Consider the following 15,724-nt stretch of genomic DNA (forward strand, 5'->3'; position numbering starts at 1 on the left):
TCATCTTGGGCTGAAGTTGGGTTATAGCTTTCATATGGAAGTGTGGGTGTTTATAAATTGGTTTCATAGTAGAGCTGAGTACATTGGATACTTTATCTTCCATTCTTGACATACTTTGCTAAGAAGCATATGTTCTAGCTCCATCCATGTAAACATAAAAGAGGTAAAGTCTCCATCATTTTTAAGGCTGCATAATATTCCATGGTATACATATACCACAATTTATTAATCCATTCATGGTTTGATGGGCACTTGGGTTTATTCCACGACTTAGTAATTATGAATTGGGCTGCGATAAACATTCTGGTGCAAATATCTTTTTTATAAAGTGATTTTTGGTCTTCTGAATATATACTTAGTAGAGGAATTTCAGGATCAAATGGCGGGTCTATTTTTAGATCCCTAAGTGATCTCCAAACATCTTTCCAAAAGGAACGTATTAGTTTGCATTCCCACCAGCAGTGCAGAAGTGTTCACTTTTCTCCACATCCATGCCAACATCTATGGTTATGCGATTTTTTGTGATGTGGGCTAATCTTACTGGAGTTAGATGATATCTCAAAGTAGTTTTGATTTGCATTTCTCTGATGATTAAGGATGATGAGCATTTTTTTCATGTGTCTGTAGGCCATGTGCCTCTCTTCTTCAGAGAAGTTTCTATTCAAGTCCCTTGCCCATGCTGAGGTGGGATTACTTGTTCTTTTCTTGCTAATACATTTGAGTTCTCTGTGGATTCTGGTTATCAAACCTTTGTAAGAGACATAACCTGCAAATATCTTCTCCCATTCTGACTGTCTGCTTGCTTTATTTACTGTGTTCTTGGCTATGCAGAAGCTTTTTAGTTTGATCAGATCCCAGTAATGTATTTTTGGTGTTGCTTCAGTTGCCCAGGGGGTCCTCCTCATAAAATATTCTCTCAGGCTGATTTCTTCAAGTGTTTTCCCTGCACTTTCTTCTAGTGTTTTTATAGTTTCATGTCTTAAATTTAAATCTTTTATCCAGTGAGAGTCTACCTTTATTAATGGTGAAAGGTATGGGTCCAGTTTCAGTCTTCTACAGGTCGCCAGCCAGTTCACCTTGCACCATTTGTTAAAAAGGAAGTCTTCTCCTCCACTGAATGTTTTTGATTGGCTTATCAAAGATCAAATGATGGTAAGTAGCTGAGTTCATCTCTTGGTTCTCAATTCTGTTCCATACATCTACCTCTCTGGTTTTGTGCCAGTACCATGCTGTTTTAATCCCTATTGATTTATAGTATAGTCTGAAGTCTGGTAGAGTGATTCCTTCTGATTTGTTTTTATTTCTGAGTAATGTTTTGGCTATTCAACATTTTTTCTGATTTCATATAAAATGAAGTATTATTTTTTCAAGGTCTTTAAAGTATGACAGTGGTGCCTTAATAGGAATTGCATTAAAATTGTATATAGCTGTTCTCGCTTCAGCAGCACTTATACTAAAATTGGAACGATACAAAGAAGATTAGCACGGCCCCTGCACATGGATGACATGGAAATTCGTGAAGCATTCCATATTTTTTTTCTTGGTAACACAGCTGTTAAAAAAAAAAAAATTGTATATAGCTTTGGGTAGTATGGACATTTTAACAACATTGATTCTTCCCAGCCATGAGCATGCTATGTTTTTCCATTTGTTAACAACTTCACCTATATCTTTTTTCAGAGTTTCATAGTTCTCTTTATAGAGATTTTTCACATCCTTTGTTAGATAAACTCCCAAATATTTCATCTTCTTTGGCACTACTTTAAAAGGAATAGAGTCCTTAACTGTTTTTTCAGCTTGACTATTGGTATATATAAAGGCTACAGATTTGTGAGTATTGATTTTGTAACCTGAGATGCTGCTGTATGCCTTGATCACTTCTAAGAGTTTTGTAGTTGAATCCTTGGGGTTTTCCAGATATGCAATCATATCATCTGCCAAGAGTGAAAGTTTGATCTCTTCTGACCCTATATGGATACCCTTGATTGCCTTTTCTTGCTTGATTGTGATGGCTAAGAGTTCCATTACAATGTTAAAAAACAGAGGAGACAGTGGGCAGCCTTGCCTGGTTCCTGATCTGAGGGGAAATAATTTCAATTTAACTCCATTCAATACGATATTGGCTGTGGGTTTGCTGTAGATAGCTTCTATCAGTTTAATAAATGTCCTTTCTATACCTATTTTCTTAAGTGTTCTGATCATAGAAGGATGCTGGATATTATCAAAAGCTTTTTCTGCATCAATTGAGAGAATCATATGGTCTTTGTTTTTTATTTTGCTTATGTGATGTATTATATGTATATTGAACCATCCTTGAGACACTGGGATAAAACCCACTTGGTCATGGTTTATAATTTTTTTGATGTATTGCTGAATTCTGTTTGCTAGTATCTTATTGAATATTTTTACATCTATATTCATTAAAGATATTGCTCTATAATTTTCTTTTCTTGTTGGGTCTTTTCCTGGTTTGGGGATCAGGGTGATATTTCCTTCATAGAATGTGTTGGGAAGTATTCCTTCTTTTTCTATGCTTTGGAAAAGGTTATGTAATATAGGTAATAATTCCTCTTTAAAGGTTTTGTAGAATTCTGATGTGAAGTTGTCTGGTCCCAGACTCTTTTTTTTTTTTTCTTTTTGCAGTTTTTTGGCTGGGGCTGGGTTTGAACCTGCCACTCCTGGCATATGGGGCTGGTGCCCTACTCCTTTGAGCCACAGATGCCACCCCCCAGACTCTTCTTTTATGAGAGACTTCGTACAGTTTATGCTATTTCAGTACTTGATATAGGTCTGTTCAACATTTCTAATTATTTCTGGGTAAGTCTAGGAAGGTGGTATTGGTCACGTATTCCAAGTATTGGTCAATTTCTTTCAGATTTTCGTAGTTCTGAGAATAGAGTTCTTTGTAGTATTCATTAAGAATTTTTTGAATTTCTGACGTGTCTGTTGTTATTTCACCTTTGTCATTTCTGATTGATGAAATTAGGAATTTTAATTTTCTATTTCTAGTAAGGCTAGCCAAGGGTTTATCTATTTTGTTAAACTTTTCACAAAACCAACTTTTTGATTCATTGATTTTTTTTTTTTTTTGCAGTTTTTGGCCAAGGCTGGGTTTGAACCCACCACCTCTGGCATATGGGGCCGGCGCCCTACTCCTTTGAGCCACAGGTGCCACCCATTCATTGATCTTTTGACTAATTCTTTTGTTTTCAATTTCAGTTTATTCAGCTCTAATTTTGGTTATTTCTTTTCTTCTGCTGGGTTTGGGGTTGGAGTGTTCTTCCTTTTCCAGTTGCTTGAGATGTCCCATTAAGTTGTTGACTTCCCCTCTTTCCTTTCTCTTAAGAAAGGCTTGCAGCACTATAAATTTCCCTCAGAGGACTACCTTTGCAGTATCCCAGAGGTTCTGATAATTCATATATTCATTATCATTCTATTCCAAAAACTTGGCAATTTCCTTCTTAATCTCCTCTTTGACCCAGATATCTTTCAGCATAAGATTATTTAGTTTCCATGTCTTTGTAAGAGTATGCAGATTCCTGTTATTGGTGAGTTCAACTTTTATTCTGTGATGATCTGAGAAAATACAAGGAATAATTTCTATTCTTTTAAATTTGCTGAGGTTAGCCTTGCAACCTAAGATGTGATCGATTTTGGAGGATGTTCCATGAGCTGATGAGAAGAATGTGTGTTCAATTTTGTTAGGATGAAATTTTCTGTAGATGTCTATTAAATTCAATTGTTGTATGGTGAAGTTTAAGTCCAGAATTTCTTTTCTTAGTTTCTTCTTGGAGGATCTATCAAACACTGCCAAAGGGGTGTTAAAATATCTGACTATTATGGTGCTAGAAGATACCAAATTGTTCATGTCAGGGTCTTGCTTATAAATTGAGGAGCATTTTGGTTGGGCACATAAATGTTAATAATTGATATCTCATCATGTTGAGTGTTTCCCTTAACAAATATGAAGTGACCAACCTTGTCTTTCCTTACTTTTGTTGGTTTAAAGCCTAATATTCTGCAAATAAAATTGCAACTCCTGCTTTTTTCTGTTTTACATTTGCATGGATTATGGTTGTCCATCCCTTCACCCCAAGTCTGTATTTATCCTTTCAGATAAGATGAGATTCTTATATGCAGCAGATATCTGGCCTGAGTTTTTGTATCAGTCAGCCAACCTGTGCCTCTTTAGTGGACAATTTAAGCCATTACCTTAATTGAGAGTATTGATAAGCCTGGTAGTATTTTGGGTGTCAATTTTTTGAAAGACCAGTGGACGTTTTTAATCCTTTTCCCACTGTGGAAGTTGGGTTTTGATCAATAATTTCTAAATGAGTTTACTTTGGTAGTAGAACATTGTGGTGGTCATTATGGAGGATGGGTCTGAGAATATCTTGAAGAGCTGGTTTAGTTACAGCAAATTTCTTCAATGTATGAATGTCATTAAAGTATTTGACTTCTCCATCATAAATGAAACTCAGTTCAGCTGGATACAGGATCCTGGGATGAAAGTTGTTTTGTTTTGGGAGATTGAAGGTTAATGACCATCCTCTTCTGGCTTGAAATTTTTCAGCAGAAAAATCTGCAGTCATTCTAATATTCTTCCCCCGATAGGTTATGATTTTCTTACGTCTGGCTACTTGCAGGATTTTCTGTTTCATATTAACTTTGGCAAAATTAATTACAATGTGTCTAGGGGATGCTTTATTTGGATTGAGTTGTGCTGGGGTTCTGAAACTGTCTGCTATCTGAATTTCAGTATCTCTTGCCATGTTTGGAAAGTTTTCCTCTAAAATCTCTTGGAGTAGAGTATCTGTGCCTTTCAGATCATTCTCATCACCTTCAGAAATCCCAATAAGGTGAATGGTTTTTTTGGTTTGTTTGTTTTGGTTTGCTTTTTTGGAGTGGTCCCACAACTCTCTTGGGGAATGATCCGTCTTTGCTTCCCATTTCTCTTTGTCTTTGAGCATTTGGGAGTGTTCAAAAGGTTTGTCTTCAATGTCCAAGATCCTTTCTTCTGCCTGCACCATCCGATTACTGAGGGATTCTACTGTATTTCTAAGGTCTTTGAGGGATGCAACTTCTTGTCTCAATTTGTCAAAATCTTTGGTTGTTTTATTTTGAATTCATTGAATTCTTGAGCCAACTTTTGAATTACTCCTTGAACTTCTAATTCCAATTTTTCTTCAATTCTGTTAATCTTATTTGCTGTCCAAATTCTGAACTCAATTTCTGACTCTCAGCCATTTTTTTATGAATAGGTCTTCTGTTACATCTCCTTTGTTGTACCTTGGGGGAGGTGATCTACTCTGGTTATTCATGTTGCCTGAGTTTTTCCACTGATTCTGCCCCATGGTTATTTTTCATCATTTGTTTAGAGAGTCTGGTAAAGTGGAATTAAATTGAGGGCTCCTGGAGATGTAATTAATCAGCCCTTTACCAGAGTGCTCGGCTTTACCAAGGTCCCATTTCAGTACTACAGCCTGAGATATGGGGGCCTGCTTGGGGGCTAGGTGGGTCTGTCTTGTATTTAGCTAGACTCTGACCAATCCTAGTGGATCAGTGACTTTGGGTTGAAATCTCAGCTGTGGAGGAATACAAGTAATTAAGACACCATGCCCCCCACTGGCAATAACTAGGGGAGGAGAATCAGACCTTCCTTCTACAACACAACCAGGGTATAACCTTGGGGGAGTCCCTGGGTGATTGGCCCAGATCAAGAGTTCCAAACCAATTGTCCCAGTCAGCACAGATCAAGTGGGAGAGTTCAAAAGGTCTTGAGCAACTGGCAGCAGGTGGCCACTGATAGCTCAAGTGTGATTCACTCCTGTGCTCTGAGGACTCAGAAAGCCCCACTAAGCAAAAGAATTATTCCAGGGGAGCTGGGCCTCTTTTCCCACTTTGCATCACCATCACCTCCAGTCACTGGCTACCCCACACGGCTGCAGCCCAGCTCTCTCTAATACTCAAGTACACCAGGGACTTGCACCTAAGTCAAAGAGGAGACAATGCCTCACCGACCTGCCATTTCACTGGGCAACCTGTAAGCAGGACTTGTTCTGGCCTGATTCCCTCCAGTGATCATTGGAAACTGGGGAGTGTTCCACCTGTGTCTATGCCCCGCCAGGGGTTACCATAGAGGAGTGTGGTTCTCTCCCTCAGAGACCAGGCCTCTGCCTTGGCCATAGTCCACCTCTGGAACCCCTGCAGGTGAGGTCAGCTTCCCCCTGTGTTTCACAGGATTGGGGAGGTTTCTCTCCCAAATTTGACCACAGTGGGAGGGACCATGGAGCTGCCACCACTGTCAGGGGTGGCACCACTGGTCTGGGGTACTGCTGTGTGTAGGTCCCAGGAGTCAGTTGGAGAGGTGGAGGGTGGGGTTTCTGGCCGTGGGCCACAGAGGTCCCAGGAGCCAGGCTGGAGTCACCGGCCATGGGTCATGGGTCACAGAAGCCAGGTGGGGAGACCAAGGGCAGAGTCTCCAGCCATGGGTTCCACTCTCAGGACCTGGGCAGGGAGCCAGCGAGCCTTTGGGAGGTGCTCTGTGGGTAGCAGAAGCGGGTGGGGTGTGGTGCCCACCATGGTCCCAGGTGGTTGGTGGTGCAGGTCCTGCACTATGCTCTTTCCAACACAGAGCAAGTCCCCGCCTCCTTTTTGGTTTTTAAAAATATTTACCTAAGTGTTTTGATCTTTTCTTCCTTCCTTAGATAGACTCTCACTTTGTCACCTGGGCTACAGTGCTGTGGCCTCAAGCAACAGCAATCTCAAATTCCTGGGGTCAAATAATCCTTTTGCCTCAGTCTCCCAAGTAACTGGTACTACAGGCACACGCCACTACATTTAACTAATTTTTCTATTTTTAGCAGAAATGGGGCATTTCTGCTCTCATCTGTAATCATTACATTTCCTTTCCTTCTGCTAACATCACTATTAATTTGTTCTTTACTTTCTAATTTCTTGGGGTACAAAGTTTGGTTTTTTGAGATATTTTCTTTCACTTGATGTAGACCTTTATTTCTATAAAATTCTCAGTTTGATCTATTTTTACTACATCCCATAAGTTTTGGTATGTTGTGTTTCCATTTTTATTGTCTCAAATATTTTTCAAATTTCCCCTCTGATGTATTCTTAGACCTGTTGGCTGTTTAGGAGAGCATTGTTTAATTTCTAATACTGGTGAATTTTCCAATCTTTTCCTGTTACTTATATTTAATTGCATATCATTGTGTGCAGAAAGGATACTTGATATCATTTCAATCTTTTTCAATGTGTTAATACTTGCTCTGTAGCTTAATATAAGATCTAGCCTAAAGAATGTTTTGTGTATGCTTGAGAAGAATGTGGATTATTCTGCTGTTGGGTGGAATGTCCTACATATGTCTGTTAGGTCTATTTGGATGATGATGTTAAAATATGATGGTAACTTATTGATTTTTTGTCTGAATGACCTAGACATGGTTGAAAGTAGGGTATTGAAGTTCCCTACTACTGTTGTATTCTGTTTATCCCTCACTTTAGCTATGCTAATATGCTTTATCTATTTAGGTGCTCTGATGTTCAGTGCATGTATATTGACAATTGTCATATCCTCTTGATGAATTTACCCCTGTATAATCATATAGTGATCTTTTTTGTTACTCTTGTGATAGTTTTTGACTGAGGTCTGATATAGATATGTATCAAACTTTTGTATTGTCTGATATAAACATAGCCACTCTTGCTCTTTTTTGGTTACCATTTGTATAAACTATCTTTGTCCATCTCCTAATCAACTTATTTGTTCTTAAAGCTGAAGTGAGTCTCCTATAAGCAGCAATATTGTTGGATTTTGGTATCTTTTTTTTTTAATTTATTCAGCCACACTCTGTATCTTTTGATTAGATCATTTAATTCATTTATATTTAGGCTAATTAATAGTAGTTAAGGACTTGCTATTGCCATTTTATTAATTGTTTTCTAGCTTTTTAATATTCCTTTGTTCCTTCTTCCTCTCTACCTTTGTGATTCAATGACTTTTTGTGCAGTATACTTTGTTGTCTTTATCTTTTGTGTATGTACTACAGCAGCGGTTCTCAACCTGTGGGTTGCAACCCCTTTGTAATAATGAAAATACATCCTGCATTTCAGATATTTACATTATGATTCATAACAGTAGCAAAATTACAGTTATGAAGTAGCAATGAAAATAATTTTATGGTTGCGGGTCACCACAACATGAGGAACTGTATTAAGGGGTCACAGCATTAGGAGGCATTAGAAAGGTTGAGAACCACTGCACTAGAGGTTTTTATCTTTGTGGTTACCATGAGGCTCACATAAAACATCTTATAACACTGTATTTTAAGCTGCCATATATTTCAATTGCATACAAAAAACTTATCACTTTTATTTCTGCCTCCCATTTTATGTTATCGATGTCACTCTTTATATCTTTTATATTATAGCTATAGTTAATTTTAATGCTTTTGTCTTTTAACTTTTATAGAGAGATAGTTTAAAGTGATTTATGCACAACCTTCACAATATTAGAGAATTCTGGGCTTGACTGTGTATTTGCCTTTACTGTTGAGTTTTTCACATTCACATGTTTTCATGTTATTAATTAGTATCCTTTCATTTTAACTTGATGAACCTCCAATAGCATTTCTCATAAGGCAGGTTTATTGGTGATTAACTTCTCCAACTTTTTTTTCCTTGGAATACCCTTATTTTCTCTTCAATTCTGAAGAACAGATTTGCTGGTAATAATATTCTTGGTTAAAAAGCTTTTTCTTTCAGCCCTTTCAATATAATATTCTATTCTCTCTATCCCAGTCTCTCTGGCCTTCAGGGTTCCTGTTGAGATATCTGCTTATATGAACATTCCCTTGTATGTAACAAATCAATTCCCCCTTCAACTTTCAAAATTCTGTGTTTAACTTTTAACAATTTTACTATAAATCTTTGGGGTTTTTCTTGTTTGAGAAGTTTTGAGTTCATGAATCCAGATGTCATCCATATCCTTCCCAAGAGATGGGAAGTCTTTAGCCATTATTTCTTTAAATAAGCTTTCTTCCCCTTTCTTTCTTCTCCTTCTAGAAATGCCAGAATTTATATATTCATTTGTTTGATGGTGTCTCAGAGGTGTTATCTGCTTTCTTTGTTCTTTTATCTTTTGTTCCTTTAACTGGATAATTTCAAAAGACCTATCTTTGAGTTCACTGATTCTTTCTTCTGCATGATTGAGCCTGCTGTTGGAGCTCTCTGTTGAATTTCTTAGTTTGATCATTGTATTCTTCAGCTCTAGGACTTCTGTTGGATTCCTTTTTATGGGTTCTATTTCTTCATTAAACTTCTCATTTTTGCTCATGTGTTGTTTTCCTAATTTTGTTTAGTTCTCCGTGTTCTCTAGAATCTCAATGAATCTCTTTAAGATGATTACAGTCTCTAAATATCCAGACCTCCTGTGGCTACCAAAATCCACAGATACACATGTCCTGATATATGACCTAGTATTTGTATGTAATCTAGCCATATCTTCTTGTATAATTTAAATCATCTCTAGATTATTTGTAATGCCTAACACAATGTAAATGCTATATAAATAGTTGTTTGCTCTACTATACTGTTTGGAGAATAATAACAAGAAAGAAATCTATACATGTTCAGTACAGATACAATTTTTTTCAAATAGTGTTCATCCACGGTTGGTTAAATCCACAAATGCAGAACTCACAGATACAGAGGGCTGACCATATTTTGAACTTCTTGTCAGGCAATTAGTTGAACTTTATTTCTTTGGGGTCTGTTGCTGGAGCTTTATTAGTTTCCTTAACAGTGTTATATCTTCCTGATTCTTTGTGATACATGGATTGGATCACAATAGCCTTGGATTGGTATTTGTGCCTTTGCAGAAGCAAACCATTTTTCCATTCCTTACAGACTTATTTTGCCAGGTAAAGACCTTCTCCTATTAGGTTTCCAGGCTGATGGGATTTCTTCCAGGACCACAATTCACTGGGGTTGAAGCCAGGTTATGTGACTGCTGCTAAGTCTGCAATAGCATTTGTAATTGGTAGGTCTGTTACCAAGTGCTTCAGTAGGTACTGATCCTGCCTAGTTCCTGGGCAGACAGGACTGCCTCCTGGACATTAGTCAGTCTGGCACAGGAACAATCATCCACTTTAGGGTTCCCAGATGAGTACACAAATGGCAGGATTACTTCCAGGTGCATAGATGAGTGTGACTTCTGCCAGGTCCCTCAGAAGTCTTTTGCTGGGCCACTGGGAAAGTACAGGACTTGCCCTGGGCCATGACTTAGTGGGACTTCAGATCCCCAGCTGACACTGAGGTCTACAGGCCTGCCAACAGATATGCCTCCTGCTGGGTTCCTGGGCATGCAAGAATGCCCCCAAAACCATGGCTGAGTGGTACTGGCACTGTGTCACAGGGTTGCTCCAGCTTTTGCAACTGGGCTGAGGTCAGAAAATCTACCTCCAGGGTCACAGCTGGATGTGTCTCTCTCTAAGTATTTGGGTGAATAAGGCCACTCTCAAATCATGGTTGAGAAGAGCTGGAGCTGTTTACAGTGATATTTCAGGATCTGTTATCAAACTAAAGTCAGTGGACTTGTTACATGAGGCATAAGCAAACATGCCTTCTCCTGTGTTTCTTGGCAGGTAGTATTGGCAAAATCAGGACCAAATGGAGCTGTAGCATAGTCCATGGAGGAATAGGGCTGTTTCCACATCTGTAGCTCAGAACACAGCCAGTAAGCCTGCCACTGGGAACAGGCCTGCATTCTCAAAATGACCTTCCTCAGTCTTTGGCTCTGCCAGAGATCCTAAAGCTCCTACAAAGGTACTTTTTTATTGTGGGTGTTGCTGAAAAATTTTGATTGTTATAGGGGATATAAGCAGAGAATCTCTTATTCTACTATCTTGCTGAAGTCACTAGAAGTCAGCTTTTAATCACTTATAACACCGGAAGATTATGACCTCCCCCACAAAAAAATAAATAAGTAAACTCAATTTACTACTGGATTAACAAGTTAGCCAGAAGAGGTGGGATGCTCAGGAAGGAAAGGGTCAGAAATCAGGGTTGAGGGAGTGAGGCTGTCCAGAGAGGAGGGAAGAATGGAGTGGGTTGCAGAGCAGAGTGAAGAAGCCCTGATGTCTGGCTCAGCACCTGTAGCACGGTGGTTACGGCATCAGCCACACGTACCAAGGCTGGTAGGTTCAAACCTGGCCTAGTCCAGCTAAACAACAATGACAGCTACAACAAAAAAAATAGCCAGACGTTGTGGCAGGAGCCTGTAGTTTCAGCTACTTGGGAGGCTGAGGCAAGAAAATCGCTTAAGCCCAAGAGTATGAGGTTGCTGTGAGCTGCAATGCCATAGCACTCTACCGAGGGTGATGCAGTAAGACCCTGTCTCAAAAAAAAAAGAAGCCCTGAGGTCTTAGGAAGCCGAAATCACTACAATGTAGACAGAAGGTTAGAACGTAGAGTTCTAGTCAATTCTTGAATCTAAATTGTTCTTGTTTTTTTTTTTTATCAATTTTTAATAACAATAGTAGTTAAGCTATAGTTTTTCCTCAGAATGAAGCTTTAACTCTATCCCATAACTGTATTCCCTTTTCATTGATTTTCTAGATACCATGACTGAATTTTGAATTATTTGTTGGAAAATTGGTAGAACTTTATTTCCTTGGGGTCTGATACCAGAGATTTACTAGTTTCCATTAGGAGTGTCATATCTGTCTGATTCTTTACAATCCATATGCCTTGCATTCCCTACATTAGTGTTTGTGCCTTTGGAAGAGCAAATCTTTCTTCTATTCTTTACGATTTATTTTATCTTTGCTAGATAAAGACCTTCTCCTAGTTTTGATACTCTCTTTAGTACAGGGTTTACTTATAAGAGTGTTTCTTAATCTTCAAGTAGCTATTTTTCTGGCCATATTAAGTTTTATGGAATAATGGTTAGAAAAGATGATTTTTAAAATGTCTACTTTGGAGATTTTAATAAGGTTTACATTATTGTCAAGTACATGATTGATTATTTAAAATATACCATAAAAAGATTTTGTGTGTTCAGATGAATGTTATATTTATTAGCTTGAAGTGAGAGATTGTTTTATTAAAACTAAAATGTTTGCTTATGTTTTTCCAACTTGCTCTTGCAATTTCTGAAAGATGCATTTAATGCTCTGACTATGGCTCTATCTTTAGAGTTATTACTTTGAGTATTTATCTGCCAGCCTTGGTGTTTAATATCTGTGGCTTCCATTACTTTTTCATGAACTCTTATCAAAACATGGACTTCCTCATTATTTCCTTGAGTAATTTTGCCTTAACATTTCAGATTAACAGAGACTCTCCTCTTTTTTTCTTTGTATTTTTAATCAATCTTTTTGACCTCTGGTGAATGGCAAAATTTCTTCCTTGACCAAAATTTAGCCACACTCCTCTGAGTCTCTACTTAACTAGGCCCCAACCTTGGTCTATATAGACTTGAATATCCACTATCATAGTTTCTAAGAGTTCAAGGAGATATCCCCCCACCCATACCCCCCATAATATGCCTACTTAGGAAAACTCAAGGCTGCCAAAGAAATTTACTGTTTGCTTCAGCCAACAACTGGATATAGGGCCACTATCTACAAGCCCTTGTGAGAGAACAGGAGCCTCATTTCAAGAGTGCCAGTCAGCAAACCCAGAGGGTTTCACAAAGACCACCCTCTTTCCCACTTTTTGAAATTTTTCACTTCCCTGACTCTGTTGAGGGTTCCCACTTACCCATTTTTTTGTCCTTCATTCTCCCTTTAAAATGTCCATTTATTGCTGTTCAGATCAAAATTGAGTTCAGCTCTCATTAGACTCTCCCTGTTGCTACTGACTCGAATCCACGCTCACCACTTCTGTGCCTGGCACTTGGCAACATTAAGATACCAAGGGGTTCGGTTCTGATAGAGCACTGGCACTCACATGCATGCACTTCATCTCATATCATTGCTGACATCATACCTTTGATCCACATGAAGACTCATCTGGAGGTTTTTACTTGGTGTGGTGGAAGTCACTTTGAAAATCTCAGTGCCTTAATGTCATGGTACTTGGACTAGGTGTATTTTCAGCCACATATATGGGGGAAGTGCATGAAAAGTGTTCGACTTTTCTTCTGTGCATTTGAGTTCATGCAGACCATGACCAAGACCTGTGGCCACAATGCCTTTACAACAGCTTTATTACTTGATCAAGTTTGAAGCCAGGCGGGGGGAGGGAAGGAATGGGAAAGGTTTCCAGTGAAACATGAAAGTTCCTTCACCTGGCTTCCATCTGTAGGCCTAGGTCACATGAGAAGACAATAAGTGTGGGGTAGACAACAGCAAAACAGTCTCAGGAAAAGCACGATCATAGAGGTGAACAGAGGCGGGACACAGAGAAAGAGGAAGGCAAATAGGATCACACTGGTGTTGCTGGACACTGCAAGATGGACAGCCGCTGACTCTGCTTCGCTCTGCCAGACAAGGTGATAGTCAATGTTTTGTGTACAAGAATGTTCACTGTGACAAGCCTAAGAGCTCAAAAAATCTAGGGGTGGAAAAGTTTATCTAGCAGAAATGCACCATGAGGATTTTTAGAAAGAAAGACAGGGTGTAGTGTTTGGGATGAAATATGTGTGTGTGTGTGTGGTTTGTATGGTGGGTGTGTAGTGTGTGAGAGTTGTGTGTGGTATGTGTGCAGTGTGCGCATTGTGTGTGTGTGTTGTGTGGATGGTGTGTAGTGCGGGGAAGGTGATGTGTCAGGCGTCTGGCCATCTTCCAGGCTCAAAGCAGGTTCGGAGGAGAAAAGGGAGAGGCAGCAGCTATTTCAAGGTAGGAAACTTGGGGAGAGGAGGGTGAGCAAAATGTCCTGTTACCCAGGATCCCACGTTGTTTTTCTCTTGAGGAAAGGGTGGGAGTGAGGTTAACATTCTGGGTCCTTGACACCTTCTGTCCTGACACTGGATTGACAAGCCTTTACGCACTGGCTGCAGGCCAGCAGGCAGTGCAGGTGAGAAGGGCGGCATCTTTACTCTGTCCTCACAGCATTGCATCTGCCCTCAAATGTAAACACTCCAGCCAGCAAAGCTGCACCCTCGAAAGTCTACCAGCCTGTGCTCCATTCCACAGCGGTGAACACGAAAGAGAAAGAGAAATTCCTGTCGTGGGATGGTGGGGACCATCTTCCCTCGTCTGAGGTTCTCACTCTCAGCACACACTTTTGTGGGACCTCAACACACACTTTTCTCCTCCAACTTGTACTTACACCACCTTTAAAGAGGTGCCCAAGATCCTGTCCTTCCCTTTTTTTCTGGCTGTGAACTAAGATTATTTTTAGAGAAAGGAGAGAGAGAAAGAGAGAAGGATCTCAATGAACAAATGAATCGAAATTCCCTTTCTCGTGGCATTTCTCAGAGTTCTGCCACTTGTATTTGGAGCTCCATGACTGACAGGCTGAGGACACCTTCAGGCCTGGCAAGCAGCTTGCAGACTGGCTGCGTGCGGCTGGAGCTCCCGGCAATGTGAGTGGGACAACCAACGTTTCTGTGCAGGTTTTCTTACAGATGAAGATCAACTACTTGTCTCCCCTGCAAATTCAAACTACTCACCACTGGTTTCTCCCACTTTCTGTAAGCCCCAGATCCTAACCTCACAGACTGGAAGTCAGTTTTCAGGGGTGCTTTTCTTGTAAATAATGAGAGTGAATTTCTCAGCTCTCTGTTCCGCTCTCTTACCCGAGTGCGTTGCCTGTGGTGGTCCAGCCTGCACAGGATTGCTTCCGGTCTCAGGGTCTCAATGGTCTCAGGAAGGAAAGGAACCTTGAAGATACCTTTTTAGATGAGTCTGAGTCACAGGATTTTTTAAGAGCCATATTTGATGACTAATGGGAAGTCCTTCCCTCCCCAGTAGGGCCAACGAATCCTCCTCTCCCAGCTGTATAATGTGCTATTTTGTGATGTTGTAGAATGTGCCTCCCCAGGTGAATCTACTCGGTTCTCTATGCCCAAAATAACAGCACCAGGCCCCGGAAGGCTGAGATCTGCATCTGTCATCCAAACTAATCGAACAATCTCACGTTCAATCTTTGTCAGGGTTTCTGTGGCTTGATCTGTAATGCCGCATGTTTGCGTTTGGGACAGAGCATTTCACCCCCAATTTAATCCATACACACTATTCCAAAAAACTGTGTAGCCGCAGCCTATGAGAAACAGGACTTTTCTAATAAGCTCTCTAATTTTCCTGCACATATCTGGAAGAAACTGGGTTGTTATATATACTAGGTTATTTTAGCAAAGAACTTCCCCGAGGTATAAACAAGATCATGAAATATGTTAAAAGAGAATACATGTACAACGAATATGCATATTTATAAGATCTACATAATAAACTCTGCTCTTATCAGATCACTTTCCTTTGTAAAATAAACATGATCAATTGTATTTTGAAGGGAAAAAATGTAACATTTATGTTATGCTAATGAAATCCGCACTGAAAACTATTTGAGGTAACTAGAAATTTACTGTGATTGGATAATAATTAAAACGTGAAGAACATTTACCTGAAGCAAATAAATAAATAAATACAAGCATCACTTGCCCTCCTGAGAACACTGGCCCTGTAGACGGAGTCCCCACAACCTAGAGGGGTGTTTCCTGAACCCTCCAGGCATGGGCTGGACATGCAGAGAACAGCTATTACAT

The 15,724-nt window shown here is 39.6% G+C and overlaps 1 non-coding gene across 1 annotated transcript; it reads left to right on the forward strand.

Moving 5' to 3' along the window:
* Positions 1-1,429: 1,429 nt before the first annotated feature.
* Positions 1,430-1,536, forward strand: LOC128580030 (U6 spliceosomal RNA). Its single transcript, XR_008378391.1, has one exon. It is a non-coding gene; the product is annotated as a U6 spliceosomal RNA (small nuclear RNA).
* Positions 1,537-15,724: the final 14,188 nt, after the last annotated feature.

Source organism: Nycticebus coucang, chromosome 2, assembly GCF_027406575.1.
Source record: "Nycticebus coucang isolate mNycCou1 chromosome 2, mNycCou1.pri, whole genome shotgun sequence".
In the NCBI taxonomy this organism is placed as follows: Eukaryota; Metazoa; Chordata; class Mammalia; order Primates; family Lorisidae; genus Nycticebus; species Nycticebus coucang.